Genomic DNA, 16,005 nt, shown 5'->3' with positions numbered 1-16,005 from the left:
AGAGATGTCATCACACATCTCTGGAGTAGGGGGGTTTAAACCCAGGCCTCCTGGTTCAAAGGTCAGAATGGGATCACTGTTCCTCAAGAACCCCTCAAGCTGAGTCCATGCTGTCTTCCCTGCTGTACTTGTTTTCCCTACTACACACTTACTGTTTCTGTCAACATCTCAAACTGGTTTTGCTCATATTCTCATTCTGCAGCAGGAAAGGTAGAAAAACAGAGAAAGAAAACAGTCCGCGCCTTTCTGTCCCTGTTGATGGAGTGATGCCATTCTATTCACAAATTTTGACATTTGTGCACAAGATACAGAAACTGTCACCGACAGAAAATTCTGACTCGAAAAGCTCAGATTTTCAGTTTTCATTCTTAGTACCAGAAGGACTTACATTTATATGGCACTTGTCACAACCTCTGGACATCTCAAAGCATACAGCAATAGAAGTACTTTTGAACTGCATCACTGTTAAAATACTGGAAATATAACAGTCAATCAGCACACAATATTTCACAAAATCCAGTGGTAACAACCAGATAATCCACTTTCCTCCTGACAAAGGGCTTTTGCCCGAAACGTCGATTTTCCTGCTCCTCAGATGCTGCCTGAACTGCTGTGCATTTCCAGCACCACTCTAATATAAACCCCACTTCTAGTGATAGCCTAATGCTCTTCCACCAGTGAGTAGTGAACCTGTAGAATTCTCTGACACTAAAAACCATTGAGGCCAAAACATTGAATGTTTTCATGAAGGAGATCAATATAGTTCTTGGGAATAAAGGGACCAAGGGGTATGGGGAGAAAGTGGGAACAGGGTATGGAGTTCATGGTCAGCCATGATCATATTGAATAGCAGAGAAGGCTTGAAGGGCTGAATGGCCTACTCCTATGTTGCTGCGACGATTAAGGGGTAAATATTGGTCAGAACACAGAGGATCACTCCACTGTTCTTCTTTGCAGCAAACTTACTATCAGGAATGCTGGATGACTAAAGAAATTGAGGGTTTGGTTAAGAAAAAGGAGGAAGTATATGTCAGGTATAGACGGGATAGATCAAGTGGATTCTTAGAAGAGTATAAAGGCAGAAGGAGTATACTTAAGAGGGAAATCAGGAGGCCAAAAAGGGGATAGGAGATAGCTTTGGCAAATAGGGTTAAGGAGAGTCCAAAGGGTTTTTACAAATACATTAAGGACAACAAGGGAACTAGGGAGGGAACAGGGTCCCTCAAAGATCAGCAAGGCGGCCTTTGTGTGGAGCCACAGGAGAAAGGGCAGATACTAAACTAGTATTTTCCATCAGTGTTTACTGTGGAGAAGGACATTCAAGATAAAGAATGTGGGGATATAGATGGTGACTTCTTGAAAAATGTCCATATTACAGAGAAGGTGGTGCTGGATGTCTTGAAACACGTAAATCTGGTCAAATCCCCAGGACCTGATCAAATTTACCCTTAAACTCTGTGGGAAGCTAGGGAAGTGTTTGCTGAGCCCGTTGCTGGAGTTATTTGTATCATCGATAGTCACAGGTGAGGTGCTGGAAGACTGGACGTTGGCTGACGTGGTGCCACTATTTAATAAAAGTGGTAAGGCAAAGCCAGGGAACAAGAGACCAGTGAGCCTGACATCGGTGCTGGGCAAGTTGTTGGAGAGAATCCTGAAGGACAGGATGTACATGTACAGTCCAACCTCGATTATCCGAACATCAATTATCTGAAGTTTGGATTATCCGAACAAGATCTCAAGATGCCGTAAAAACAGCATTCGGCAACTCAGCATTCAGTTATCAGTTTAACAGCATTATGGCATGCATTGCAGGATAACGAAGGCACGTTCGATAACCGGCACTCAAATTACCGCTACCCTTCCGCCCGTCTCGTTCAGATAATCGAGGTTGTACTGTATTTGGAAAGGCGAGGACTGATTATAGCTTTGTGCATGGGAAATCATGTCTCACTAACTTGTTTGAGTTTTTTGAAGAAATAACAAAGGAGATTGATGAGGGCACCAGATGTGACCTACATGGACTTCAGTAAGGCGTTTGACAAGGTTCCTCATGGGACACTGGTCAGCAAGGTTAGATCTCATGGAATACAGGGAGAACAAGCCGTTTGGATACAGAACTCGCTCAAAGGTAGAAAAGAGATTGTGGTGGAGGAGGATGGTTTTTCAGACTGGAGGCCTGTGACCAGTGGAGTGCCACAAGGTTCAGAGCTGGGCCCACTACTTTTCATCATTTATATAAATGATTTGGATGTGAACATCGGAGGTATAGCTATTAAGTTTGCAGATGACACCAAAATTGGAGGCGTAGTGGACAGCGAAGGAAGTTACCTCAGATTACAACGGGATCTTAATTCAATCGGCCAATGAGCTGAGGAGTGGAAGATGGAGTTTAATTTTGATAAACGCTAGGTGCTGCTTTTTGGGAAAGGAAATTTTATACACTTAATGGTAAGGTGCTTGGGAGTGTTGCTGAACAAAAAGACCGTGGAGTGCAAGTTTATAACTCTTAAATGTAGAGTCATAGCTAGGTAGGATAGTGAAGAAGGCGTTTGGTATACTTTCCTTTATTGGTCAGAGCACTGAGTGCAGGAGTTGGGAGGTCATGTTGCGGCTGTACAGGACATTGGTTAGGCCACTGTTGGGATATTGCGTGCAATTCTGGTCTCCTTCCTATTGGAAAATTATTGTGAAACTTGAAAGGGTTCAGCAAAGATTTACAAGGATGTTGCCAGGTTTGGAGGATTTGGGCTATAGGGAGAGAGTGAATAGGGTGGAGCTGTTTTCCCTGGAGTGTCGGAGGCTAAGGGGGTGGCCTCATAGATGTTTACAAAATCATGAGGAGCACGGATAGGATAAATAGACAAAATCTTTTCCCTAGGGTGGAGCAGTCCAGAACTAGAGGGCATAGATTTAGGATGAGAGGCAAAAGATATAAATGGACCAAAGGGCCATTTTTTTCATGCAGAGGGTGGTGCAGTAATGAAATGAGCTGCCAGAGGAAGTGGTGGAGGCTGATACAATTATAGCATTTCAAAGATATATGGATGGGTACATGAATAGGAAGGGTTAGAGGGATATGGGCCAAGTGCTGGCAAATGGGACTAGATTAGGTTAGGGTATCTAATTAGCATGGATGAGTTGGACCAGAAGATCTGTTTCTGTGCTGTACATCTCTATGACCAACCAGTTCCTGTTGGGTTAGCACTCACAAGTGTTTACCTCGTTCCTGAACAATCAATCCATGCACCAACTGCCACAAAGTGCACTGTCACCTCCAATGCAACAATATCAGTCTTGAGAGCCCTGCACAATAAGTGGCTGTTAATCAGACTTGTAGTCACCCTGTGTATTAAACTCAGACCACACAAGCACAAACACACAAAGATAACCTTTTAGTTCAAATCAGCAAATTGGGATACAGCCTCAAAAAAGTAAGGGGAACATGAGTACTGCCGATTCTGGAATCAAGATTAGAGTGGTGCTGAAAAAGCACAGCAGATCAGGCAGCATCTGAGGAGCAGGAGAATCAATGTTTTGAGCACAAGCCCTTCATCAGGAGGGCAAAACCCCTTTATCAGGAAGGGCTTTTGCCCGAAAAGTTGATTCTCCTACTCCTCGGATGCTGTCTGACCTGTTGTGCTTTTCTAGCACAACACTCTCGCCTCAAAAAAGTAAAACTAGCCACTCTCTATAATAGCACCAAATAACTCCAGCTGGAATCAGACTAGTCTAATTTAGCTTCACTGCTTGCCTTGCCATAGATATAAAGCTTCATATGGCAACAATTCAAAGAAGGGAGTTTTGGTGCCCCAGCCGACATTCCTCAGGTAAACCACCAGGAACTGGTTCTCTCATTGGTGAAGAGTGTTTTGGACAGTGGGAAGGGTGTTACAAAATCCTATTTATTTCCTTCCAAAATTAGGCTCGAGCTAAATTTTCATTCAGAGCTCGACTCCCTTTAGAATAAAAAACTTTAATTGGATTCTTGTGTGCAGTTAGGAAAGATTGTAAATAATGTTTTTTTAGACAGTGTCTTCCCACATTGTGCAAGGAGAACAATAAAATACAGGCTGCAGAAGCGCATGGTACTGACAATGGGAAGCAAAACTGGAGTGGGGGAGTTTAGAGAAGCAGTTCAGTGGCCTTTACTTGTCCAAACATGGCTAGAATATTCGATCAAGAGAGAAATCTCTTATTTCAGACTTCTCAAAACCAAAAGAAGAAAATAAACAGTAAAGTGGAAGCATTTTATTTTAAACTTGATGATCACACTGGGCTATATTTCTATTATCTAGGTTCCAGTACTGAAGGAGGAACAGATTAAACTTTCCACCAAGAGCTGTCAATTGCACTGCCCTGGATTTAAAAGGCTGATCTCACCTAAATACAGTTCCAGGAAGCAGTCTGAAGTGATTCTTAGCTCCTGTCTCCTTTTCTAGCGGGATAACTGCTCACCTCCAAATTGAGTTTCATAGATTTTTTTAGATTAGATTACTTACAGTCTGGAAACAGGCCCTTCGGCCCAAGTCCACACCGACCCTCTGAAGAGCAACCCACCCAGACCCATTCCCTTACATTTACCCCTTCACCTAACACTACAGGCAATTTAGCATGCACCTAACCTGCACATTTTTGGACTGTGGGAGGGAACCGGAGCACCCGGAGGAAACCCACGGGGAGTATGTGCAAACTCCACACTTACAGTTGCCTGAGGCGGGAATTGAACCCGGGTGTTTGGTGCTGTGAGGCAGCAGTGCTAACTACTGTGCCACCATGCCGCCCCCACATCGGATTAGGAATATGCTGGAGGTTGCTCCAATTAGCCAAAGCGAGACAGGTCTTTCCACTTCATTTAAAGCCTTCAATCTGAGCGGGAGCTCCAACCTACATTTTGTAAAGTGAACAACAGAAACTGGCTGCCTCTCTACATCTGCACATCACCCTGCCACTGCCTCTCTTACTCGGATTCTCATGGACTAACTCTGTCTGTGATATCCAGTAATGCTATTAGGACCTGTAATCCAATCCTAGAATGACTTTCTGTGGATTATTCCCTGGTCAAAACCCACTTTCATGCAATATAAATCACATGGGCCTTATATCCAGGTAGAAACGCTAATTAGTTATTATCTCGAACTCCCATCATTCTTTCTATCTTGAAAGTAAATAGTCAGCTTAAAGTATAACCATTTTAAAAACTTGACGTTTAAACCATCTGGGACTTGGAGACTGACAATGCTGCATTGGTAATTCTTTTCAGGTGCATTTTATCCAGGTAAAACAAACTGCTTTACCCTACAATCTTCAGCAACTGAGCCACCCACGCTTGTTATCAAACAGAATCCCTAACAGGGCCTCCCTTCACTCCTCCATTTTACCCTAAATTAAAGACACAGTCTCAAAATATTATAAATCTATTGAACCACTATCCAAAGGTATACCTTGCTCCTGCCAGAACGAGCCACAACTAAAACAGCAATAATATTTGCTGCTCTCTGCTCAGGAGAACAAACATACTAATTTCAATGTGCATTTTCTGTCATTGTCTCTTCCACATGTTGTATTGAAGAGATTAAGAGAAAACTATATCCAGCAAAGGGAAAAGCATAGGGGAACAAGTAGGCAATCTCCAATGACAATAATTCACTATTTGTTGCAAAAGGTGAATCTGTTTCAAAACAACTAGTAAATCAGAATAAAACAGATGTTGTTCTCCAAATCTTAATGCACAGCTTCAAGGAAGTTCTGCAATAAAACCAAAAATGGTAGAGAAAGTCAGCAGGTCTGGCAGCATCTACGCAGATATAAAACAGAGTTAAAGTTTCAAGTCCAATGTGACTCTCTTGCAAAAATTCTTCATCTATGGGTGAGAAGTAGAAGTTCTTTGAATGAAGTTCCCATTTCCCTTTCACCATCATTCCTCTCATGGACAGGCAGTACTTCCCTGACATCACTCCATTGGAGTACAGTTACTGTAGAACTATTTAAGGTGATAGATACATTGGCATCCAGAGTCTGCACTCTGATGAAGCGGTGGATGGACAGAGCAGCACATGTGCCGAGGCGTCACTGAAAGAAAGTGTAACTTTTTCCCACCTGGAGTCCAATCTTCTACTTAGTTCTCTTCCAACTCCAAAAGGCCTTCAAATTTCCTGTTTGAAGCTCCCTTTAAATACTGGAGTTGAGATTGCAGTACAAGGATCTATGTTGTGTCCATTCTCACTGACTAAACGTAAAATGCACACATTAAATCAAGTAAGTATAATGGGCTGAATGGCCTCCTCTGGACCTTAAATTTCTATGATTCAATGAGCGAATTGCTGAATAAAAATCCACAACTTGGTGTGCTTCACCTAATCCTGGGTTTCACTCACACTGTTGGATCCAAAGGTCCTATTTTCTGTGCATCTCAGAATTAGACCAGGGCTAAATGTCATTCATATTCAAACACAACTTAAGATGTCAGCATGTGAGCAAATGTAACACAAGTTACAACTTAACACTGTACAGCTGGTATTGCTGTATTTTAGAAAGGTCTATTTTAGCCAACTAGTGCAGATAGCCCTTTAATATCGCTCATTAATCTTTGCACAAAGTAGATAGCCTGCATTTTGCTGATGGTTACAAGATTAATGCTGTTTTGCTTCATGATTGATGAACAGATCTGTGTTTAAAATAAATTTGCCTTTCTGAGCTAGAGGTTTACAAGGTTCCCAAGGTTCTGTGGAAAAAGAAAGTAGAATTTAATGCAGAAGGGCATTTTGAAGAAACAGGAGGGAATATGGAAAATGCTTTTGGCTGAAGGCGAAAGTGCCTAAGCAGAATTACATTGTCATGGATCTCAGTACCAGGGTATTGTGCGGTAACGCTCCAATACGTAGTTCTAAAGTTCAATTTTGTAAAGACAGGCAGAGAGAGCAGTAAGTCCAGCATCCGGTATCCTTAGCTTGATTAACAGGGGCATAGAGTACAAGAGCAGGGAGTTGATGCTGAACTTGCATGATAGCAAAGATTAACTCACTTCCTGACTCCCCAAAGCCCATCCACCATCTACAAAGCTCAAGTCAGGAGTGTGATGGCATACTCCGCATTTACCCAGATGTATGCAGATCCAACAACACTCAAGAAGCTTGACACCGTTCAGGATAAAGCAGCATACTTGATTGGACTCCACAATCAGCCACTCCCTCCACCATTGATAGTCAGTAGCAGCAGTGTGTACCATCCATAAGATGCACTGCAGTAATTCACCAAAGGTCCTTAGATAGTACCTTCCAAATCCAAGGCCACTTCCATCACGAAGGAAAAAGGCAATAGATACATGGGAACATCACCAGCTTCAAGTTCCCCTCCAAGCCATTCAACATCCTGACTTGGAAATATATCGCAGTTTGTTTAAATGTTGCTGGGTCAAAATCCTGGAATTCTTCCCTCAAGGCATTGTGGGCCAACCCATAGCACATGGAGTGTAGTGGTTCTTAATGATAACTAGGGATGGATAATAAATGCTGGCCAGTCAGTCACACCACATCCCCGAGGAAATATTAAAAAATACACAGTAGATCTTAACTGGAGAACTTTGTACAGTTCTGGGAGCCACGGTATAGGAAGGATGAGAATGCACTGAAGATTTTGCAAAGAGGTTTACAAGAATGGTTCCAGAGATGAGGAACTTCAGTTAGGAGGATGGATTGAAGATGCTGGGACTGTTCTTCTTGGGGAGAAGACTAAGAAGAGAACAGATTGAGGTATTCAATATCATGAGATGGCTGTACAGAGTAAATATGGAGAATCTGTTCCCACTCATAAAAGGAATGAGAAAAAGAGGGTATAGATTTAAAACACCTTGCACAAGCAGCAAGAGTGAAGCAAGGAAAATCTTTTACACTCAGTGATCAGTCAGAATATGGAATGCACTGCCTGGAACAGTGGTGGAGGCAGGTTCAATCACAAAATTCAAGTAGAGCATCATTTGGATAAAAATAATATGAAAGGATCTGGGGAGAAAGCAGCAGATTAACACTTGATAAAGATGCTCATTTAGTGAGCCAGTGCATTGCCGAATGGCCTCCTCCTGTGTCAAACACTCTGTGATTCTTTGTTTAATTTGTAAGTAAACCATCAAAGCTGTAGCTTATACAAGTCTGGACTGGCAGGCAATGTTTTTGTGTTTGAACTGCAAGATGTACTAGAAATGTCATGCAAATTACAATCTGCAGTTATTGCAAAAGAGGATGATTGTGAAATGTAAGGTTGACAATGCACAATTTACAAGAGGTATGATTCACTCCTCTGACACAGCCAAGAAAAAGTAACTTAAAAGCTGAAACTACAGCATTCTGCACCCCGATACTGGTAGTCACACACTAGGAGACACATGACAGCAATTTGAGATAACACTCTCTGCATGCAATTGGGTGGGGATGGGGTGGATCTGGTTAGGATGTTGGTTTGATTTACTATTGTCACATGTACTTAGGTACAGTGTTATCATAGAATAGAAGCTGTACAGTGTGGAAGTAGGTGTGATGATGCTGGTTATGTTGTCCTTGATTTTTTTTTCAGAAGGTTCCTAAACCTGGAGTTATAGGTTTGAAGAGCTTTAGGGCCAATTTGATTACAGCTAACAGATATTGCCTCAGTCAAAAGGCTTCCAGGTTTAAAAAAAGCACTTGTAAGATGAAAGGAGATTGGCCAGTTCTCCAAGCTCAGCTTTTCTCTGGTTTGGTCTGGTTGTTCAGGGCAGACATTCAGTGGTGACGTTGCTAGAGCCAAAGAAGCAGGTCCATACTGATTCTCCCTCACCCTGACATCTCTCCTGTAAGACCCTGGATTTGAATTTACCCTTTGTACCAAAGGGTGTTGATGGGGATTGTTACAAGTATTTGGAACAACATCATTAAGCTGGGATAATATGTTGGATTTTTGGAGAGGTTAAGTTATTCTGTATTCTGTTCTCTTTTATTTGTGCTTCATTCGGTAGTCTTATAAATACCTTCTATTTTGTTTAAAGCTAAGTGGTTTGACCAGCTGCATCTCTCCTGGAATATCCGCTTACATTTGCTTAAAACAACAAGAAAAGGTAGGGTACTTTCGTGAAGTGTTTTTTTGCGGGGGGGGGGTTCTGGCCTGGTCCATAACACATCAAGTCCACACCAACTTTCTGAACAGTATCCCGTCCACCTACTCTATCCCCACATTTCCTATGGCCAACCCATGTTGCCTGCACATCCCTGGACACAACAGGCAATTTAGCATGGGCAATCCACCTAACCTGCAGAGTTGTGTGTGCAGTACAGGTAGGTTACACCATACAAAATGCATATGGTAATAGCACAGAGTGAGGAATTCAAGTTATAGCTACAGAGAAGATACACAAAGAGCCAGATCAACATTTATAACAGCTTAAGGAGTATGCTAGAAACAACCTAAACCAATTCCTAGGAGATGGTTTAATCCACACCCTTGGTAAGCTTTCCTATTTATCTGTCTTTTAGTTCCCTCTAATCCTACTCACCATTCCCTCACTAAGGGGACAGACAATTGAACACGTCGAAGGTCATTCTTGTAGCTCAAGAGTTTCTGTTCCTTGTCAGGATACAATGTGTTGAGTTAGCTCAAGTATCAGATTTAAGAATGAATTGAGGTGAGAGAGCGCAGATATATTCACCACAGAATGCAACATACAGTGCAACAAACTGAAAATGTACTGCTTTCCGGAACAGTACCTCCGGTGCTTCCCCGGGGCTCAAAAAGACACCTCATCCCTTGTGACCATATGCATATAACAACAGAGAGGCCCGACCAGTTTGGTTTCAGAACAGAAGCATGAGAACTAACTGTAAAAGCCATCAGCTCTTAACACTCCTCATCTGTAATGAGGGCAGACAAAGACTCGACAAGTTCTGCTGCCAGAGGACTGATCTGGGTCTTCTCAATCTGATTTAAGTTGGGAGATTTAAATTACAGATTTCAACTGTCAACACACGAGAGACTCGTAATGTCAATTTGTATTTGACACCAGGTGGGGTGGAAAGAAAATGAAAAGCATGTTCTAAAATATCTGATCCCAAGACGGGATGAATGGGTTTAGAATATCCATGTAGTTCAGAGTTCCTACCATGAGACGGTAACCACATCCTCAAACACCTATTAGCAGTGAGGGGTATTTGGTAAACTATGTCCTAAGCAAAAGTGTCAAAGTTCTGAATGTACAATTATAAAAAATAAAACTCCTGGAGCAAACAATCTGAGAGATGCCCTAAACTGAAACTCTTATACAATTAGAATACTGAATGAAACTTGATGTTGTAGCAGACAGGGGCTGAAATTTAATACAGGCAGAGACAACACATTCAGACTTCGAGCTGCGTTTCATCTCAACCTGAAAGAGGGAATGAGTTCTCAATCCTCCAGAAAGATTACTGCATTCCATAAGTCATGCGAAAGGTATTGTGAAGGTACTGACCTTCACAATTCTGGCTCTAAGATAAGATCTGACAATTTCCAACAGCCTCCTAATGAGGGAGGATAATACAAGATTTCTAGTCATTGACAAAACTGAATCAATGACCTCTCTCTCCCGCCCAGAGGTGACAGTGATAATGCTTATTGCAATCCAGTCATGGCAGTGACACTAAATTTCTGTCATGTTGGCAGCGTCTATATTTCAAGATAAGTGTCAGGTATGTTGGGATGCCACATAAATGTTCAAAGGTGCTAATTGAAATGAAAGTGCGTTTACCTTTCATTAGGTACAATCATAACCAACACTTTCAAATTCAAATTAACCAATGTTGCTGACCCCTTTTTCAATTCTAGTCACTTCTTAATTACTTAGAATTACCAGATGACTTAAACGTAATCAAAATAATGATCAATCTTGATTTGAAATGCTTGAGTCATCATTTACTAGAGACATTCAACAAAACCAGGTGAAAAGCTCAGCTACTGTAAATATGCCGTATTTCAGGATGAGAAGCGCATGCAAAGAGATACTTCCATAAGTTATAAAAATACCAAGTGGAAAAAGAGGCACGCTCTTCAGAAGTACTAGGGAAATCTCTGATGCAATTCTGAAAAAGTGGCAATGGACCTGAAACATTGATTCTGCTTTCTCTCCATAGATGCAAAAAATCACACAACATCAGGTTATAATCCAACTGGTTTATTTGGAAATACGAGCTTTCAGAGCTCTGCTTTTTCATCAGGTAGCTATGGAGCAGGACCATAAGACATCCACAGATGCTGCCAGACCAGCTGCGTTTTCAGTCATAGACACATACAGCATGGAAGCAGACCCTTCAAACCAACTCATCCATGCTAGCTAGACATCTGAAAATTAATCTAAACCCATTTGCCACCACTTGGCCCACATTCCTCCTAAACCCTTCCTATTCATATATCCATCCAGATGCCATTTAAATGTTGTAATTGTACCAGCCTCCACTACCTCCTCTTGCAGTTCATTCCATACACACATTACCTTCTACCTAAAAAAGTTGCCCCTTAGATCCCTTTTCAATCTTTCCCCTCTCACCTTAAACCTATGCCCTCGAGGTTTGTACTCCCCACCCCGGGGAAAAGATTTTACCTGTACACTCTATCCATGCCCCTCAAGATTTTATAAACCTCTGTAAGGTCACCCCTCAGCCTCCGATGCTCCAGGAAAAACAGCCCCAGACTATTCAGCCTCTCCCCACTGCTCAAACCCTCCAATCTTGGCAACATCTTTCAAATTTAGACTAGATTAGACTAGATTCCCTACAGTGTGGAAACCAGTCCACACCAACCCTCCGAAGAGTAACCCATCCAGACCCATTTCCCTTTGATTAACACACCTTGCACTATAGGCAATTTAGCATGGCCAATTCACCTGACTTCTTTGGAAGGAAACTGGAGCACCCAGAGGAAACCCACGGAGACACAGGGAGAATGTGCAAACTCCACACAGTTGCCCAAGGCTGGAAATGATCTTTGGATGCTGGTGCTGTGAGGCAGCAGTGCCAACCACTGAGCCACCATGCCACCCATCTTTCTGTCGACAGGAGACCAGAATTGAATGCATCTTCCGAAAGTGGCCTAACCTATACCCTGTACAGTCACAACATGACTTCCCAATTTGTTTACTCAATGTACTGACCAATAAAGGCAAGCATCCCAAACACACACTTCACTACCTTGTCTATCTGCGACTTCACTTTCAAGGAATTATGAACTCAAAATATTACCTCTACTTTCTCCCCACAGATGCTGCCAGACCCACTGAATCTCTCCAGCAATTTCTGTTGTTGTTCCAGATTTCCAGCATCCGCAATTCTTTGTTTTATATTAAGGAGAAATAGAAACAAGAGATCTGGAGACAGCAACTGAGAGAAAATTCACAAAGATTCTCAGAATCAGTGCTTGCAAAGTCTCAGAGCATCAATGCATGGAATAAATAAAGTTAACCATTTAATTTCTCTCGTAATTTCTGATTTTGCCTCTGAAATGGTATTGGGCTCATACAAAGGAAGACTCATGAGGAACATTGGCAGTTGTTCCAAGAACTGGTTCTGATATTCTCGATTCTAAAAGCCCAATGCAAGCCTCAGCAAATACTTCACTGGGGCTATGCTGCTAGTGAAGTATAATAATTGGTGAAAACATGTCATGTAGTGCTATCACATTCATTGACAGATCTGGAGCCACTAAGAGGAAGGATTGTTAGTGTTAATTCAGAGTGTGCTGGAGGTGCTGAATCAACTACAAATACTGTGTATGAAATCATTCTGCATTGTGGATAAACGGCAGTAGGATGTCGAAACGGCAAATCAAAACTCCACTCCAGAAGTACAACTTCATTACATTTGGGGATGCATTTGTCGATGAGACATTGCAAAAAACACAAGCAAGATTCACACAATTCCATTCACTGGAAGAGATTTATTGCAACTAAATGATCATTGAAACATCTTGACACATGTTGAAATCCATGGAATAAGAAAGACAATGTGGTGATCCAGAATGAAATACAACTCCTTTCACCCCAAGTGATAATCACTCCTGCCTTCCACGTATCGCCATCTCCCATAAGGACAGGAGCAGGCCATTCAGCCCCTCAAGCCTACCCTGCCTTTCTATCAGACCATTGCAGACTTGCCTCAGTCTTCAACTCCATTGTGCCAGCTCCTTATAGCACTCAGCTCCTCGATATTTCAAAGATCTATCATCTCCTTAAATACTTTTAGTCTTTCTCAATTGTTCTGCGCCAGACCTTATATGATCAGATCATCAATGTGAAATGTTAACTGTTTTCACCCTATAGATCACACAATTCTTTTTGCTTTTATTAATATTTAATAGAACCACTTTGGCCGAGAATAAGCTGCAACTTAGATGTAGTTTTTAAAAGCAAAATTAATGGGATGTAAGTATTGTCAGCCAGGTCCCCACTTGCTGTCCATCAGAACTGTCCTTGAATTGAATGCCTTGGTAGCTTTTCAAGGGGAGTTAAGAGTCCACCAGATAAGGTTATCTTCCCTTATGGACCTGAGTGAACCAAATAGATTGTTTCTCACAGCATTTGATGATAGTGGTCCATGATCACCATTACTGAGACAAGCTCTCAATTCCAGACCTTTTAATTATGAATTTAATTGCACCAGCTGCCTCATGAAATCATGTCCCAGAGCATTAGCCATGGTTTCTGAATAACTGGTTGAATAAAAATTTGTTGCAGGCAGTTCAGCCTTCAATAGAAATCTACAGTCCAAATGTCACAGCTTCAAATTTGGTTTTTAAGACCAGTGCTCAGTGGTTAGCACTGCTGCCTCACAGCACAAGGGACGCGGGTTCGATTCCAGCCTCGGGCAACTGTCTGCGTGGAGTTTGTACATTCTCCCAGTGTCTGTGTGGGTTTCCTCCGGGTGCTCCGGGTTCCCCCCCACAAATATGTGCGGGCCAGGTGAATTGGCCATGCTAAATTGCCCAATATGATAGGTGGATTAATAGAGAGGAGGTGAGTGGGTCTGGGTGAGTTACTCTTCAGAGGGTTGGTGTGGACTTGTTGGGCCGAAGGGCCTGTTTTCGGATTGTATGGAACCTAGTCATAAGACATAGGAGCAGAAATTAGGCCATTCAGTCCATCGAGTCTGTTCCGTCTTTCAATTATGACGAATAAGTTTCTCAACCCCATTCTCCCCGTAACCCTTAACACTCAAGAACCTATCTTTGTCTTAAATTTATTCAGTAACCTGGCCTCCACTGCCTTCTGCGGCATTGAATTCCATAGATTCACAACCCTCTGGCTGAAGAGGTTTCTCCTTATCTCCATTCTAAAATGTCTTACTCTAAGGCTGTGCCCTCAGTTCCTCGTCTCTCCTATCAATGGAAACATCTTCCCAACATTTAATCTGTCCAGGCCATTCAGTATTCTGTATGTTTCAACTAGATTCCCCTTCATCCTTCAAAACTCCATTGAATATAAACCCAGAGTCCTCAAATATTCATCATATGTTCAGCTTTTCATTCCTGGGACCATGATCGTGAATCTCCTCTGAACACACTCCAGGGCCAGTACATCCTTCCTGAGATGCAGGGCCCAAAACTGCAACCAATACTCCAAATGTGGTCTGACCAGAGCCTTATACAGCCTCAGAAGTATATCCCTGCTTTTATATTCAAGTCCTCTCAAAATAAATGTCATAATTGCATTTGCCTTCCTAATTACTGACTCAACCTGCAAGTTTAGCTTGACAAAATCCTGGACTAGAACTCCCAAGTCTCTTTCCATTTCAAACTTCTGAATTTTTTCCCCATTAAGAAAATAGTCCATACCTCTATTCTTCCTCCCAAAGTGCATGACCTCACACTTTCCCTGTGTTGTACTCCATCTGCCACTTCTTTGCCCACTCACCTAACCTGGATTCCCAAACTGTTACTCCAATTCCTTAACTACACCATTCGCAGTTTTACTGGTGCCTTACGTGAAGAAGTCCTTCCTAATAATAGTCCTAACTTACCTTTTCCACACTTGCCTTGCAGCATTTTGTTTATTGTTTGCTCCATTGCTGAAGTATGACATGTATTACTCCACCATATAATTTGTCTTTAGTCACCTCCTTTCAGTATTGAAGAGTCTGAGATTTTTAAAATTTTTCCTCTACCACTGAGGAATTTACCCCAAGCCATCTCTGCACCACTGCCAGCCAGGGCTTTGACATGGCCTTTGTGCGTGTTGACCAGAGTTGAACATGAAATAGCGTGTCTAAAATATCATGTGGCTTTGCCACAAAATTATTCAACCGACACTAAGTTGATCTTTACTTCAGGGAGGATGGGGAGTACTTCAAATCATGGACACACCAAAACTCACAGGTCATAATACTTTGGGGCCAGAATACACAACAGACATATACAATTTAGATGAACAGTCAGAAAATATCAGAGATAAAATAAATAACTGATTAAGAGCACACACCCCACTCTGTGATAGAATTGGACAGACAAACATACAGGTGCCACGAACCTGCTCCATGCATTCTGCTCAAATGTCATCTTTATGCCTTGTAACCATGATACTAAAACTTTCTCAGGGGTTTCAGGCTCCTGAATCTGCACACTTAAATGAATTAAACTCAAGCCCAGACACCCAAAAATGTGCAACAGTCTCTCATTTAAATGTGATTTTTCAACCGCTTAATTTGAAGAATTAACTGTGTATACAGGATCTCCGAGGTTTTTCCCAAATCTCTTCGCTGACAACTGTCACATTGTGCCCAGATAATCATAACTACAGCTTTCAAAGGTGCCAGCGTTGGACTGGGATGTACAAAAGTTAAAAATCACACACCACCAGGTTATAGTCCAACAGGTTTATTTCAAAGCACTAACTTTCGGAGCACTGCTCCTTCATCAGGTGGTTGTGGAGTAGAAGATTGTAAAACACAGAATTTATCGCAAAACTTTACACTGTAAATTTTTGCTATAAATTCTGTGTCTTGCAATCTTATACTCCACAACCAC

At 42.0% G+C, this 16,005-nt stretch overlaps 1 protein-coding gene across 4 annotated transcripts in view; it reads right to left on the bottom strand.

The window, feature by feature from the left end:
* The window catches only part of ttc28 (tetratricopeptide repeat domain 28), a 751,433-nt gene that overhangs the window by 683,882 nt on the left and 51,546 nt on the right, over positions 1 to 16,005 (bottom strand). The window lies entirely within an intron of this gene.

Source organism: Hemiscyllium ocellatum, chromosome 24 (assembly GCF_020745735.1).
Source record: "Hemiscyllium ocellatum isolate sHemOce1 chromosome 24, sHemOce1.pat.X.cur, whole genome shotgun sequence".
In the NCBI taxonomy this organism is placed as follows: domain Eukaryota; kingdom Metazoa; phylum Chordata; class Chondrichthyes; order Orectolobiformes; family Hemiscylliidae; genus Hemiscyllium; species Hemiscyllium ocellatum.
Note: the sequence above shows the minus strand (reverse complement) of the source record. Positions and strands in the feature narration are given on the sequence as shown.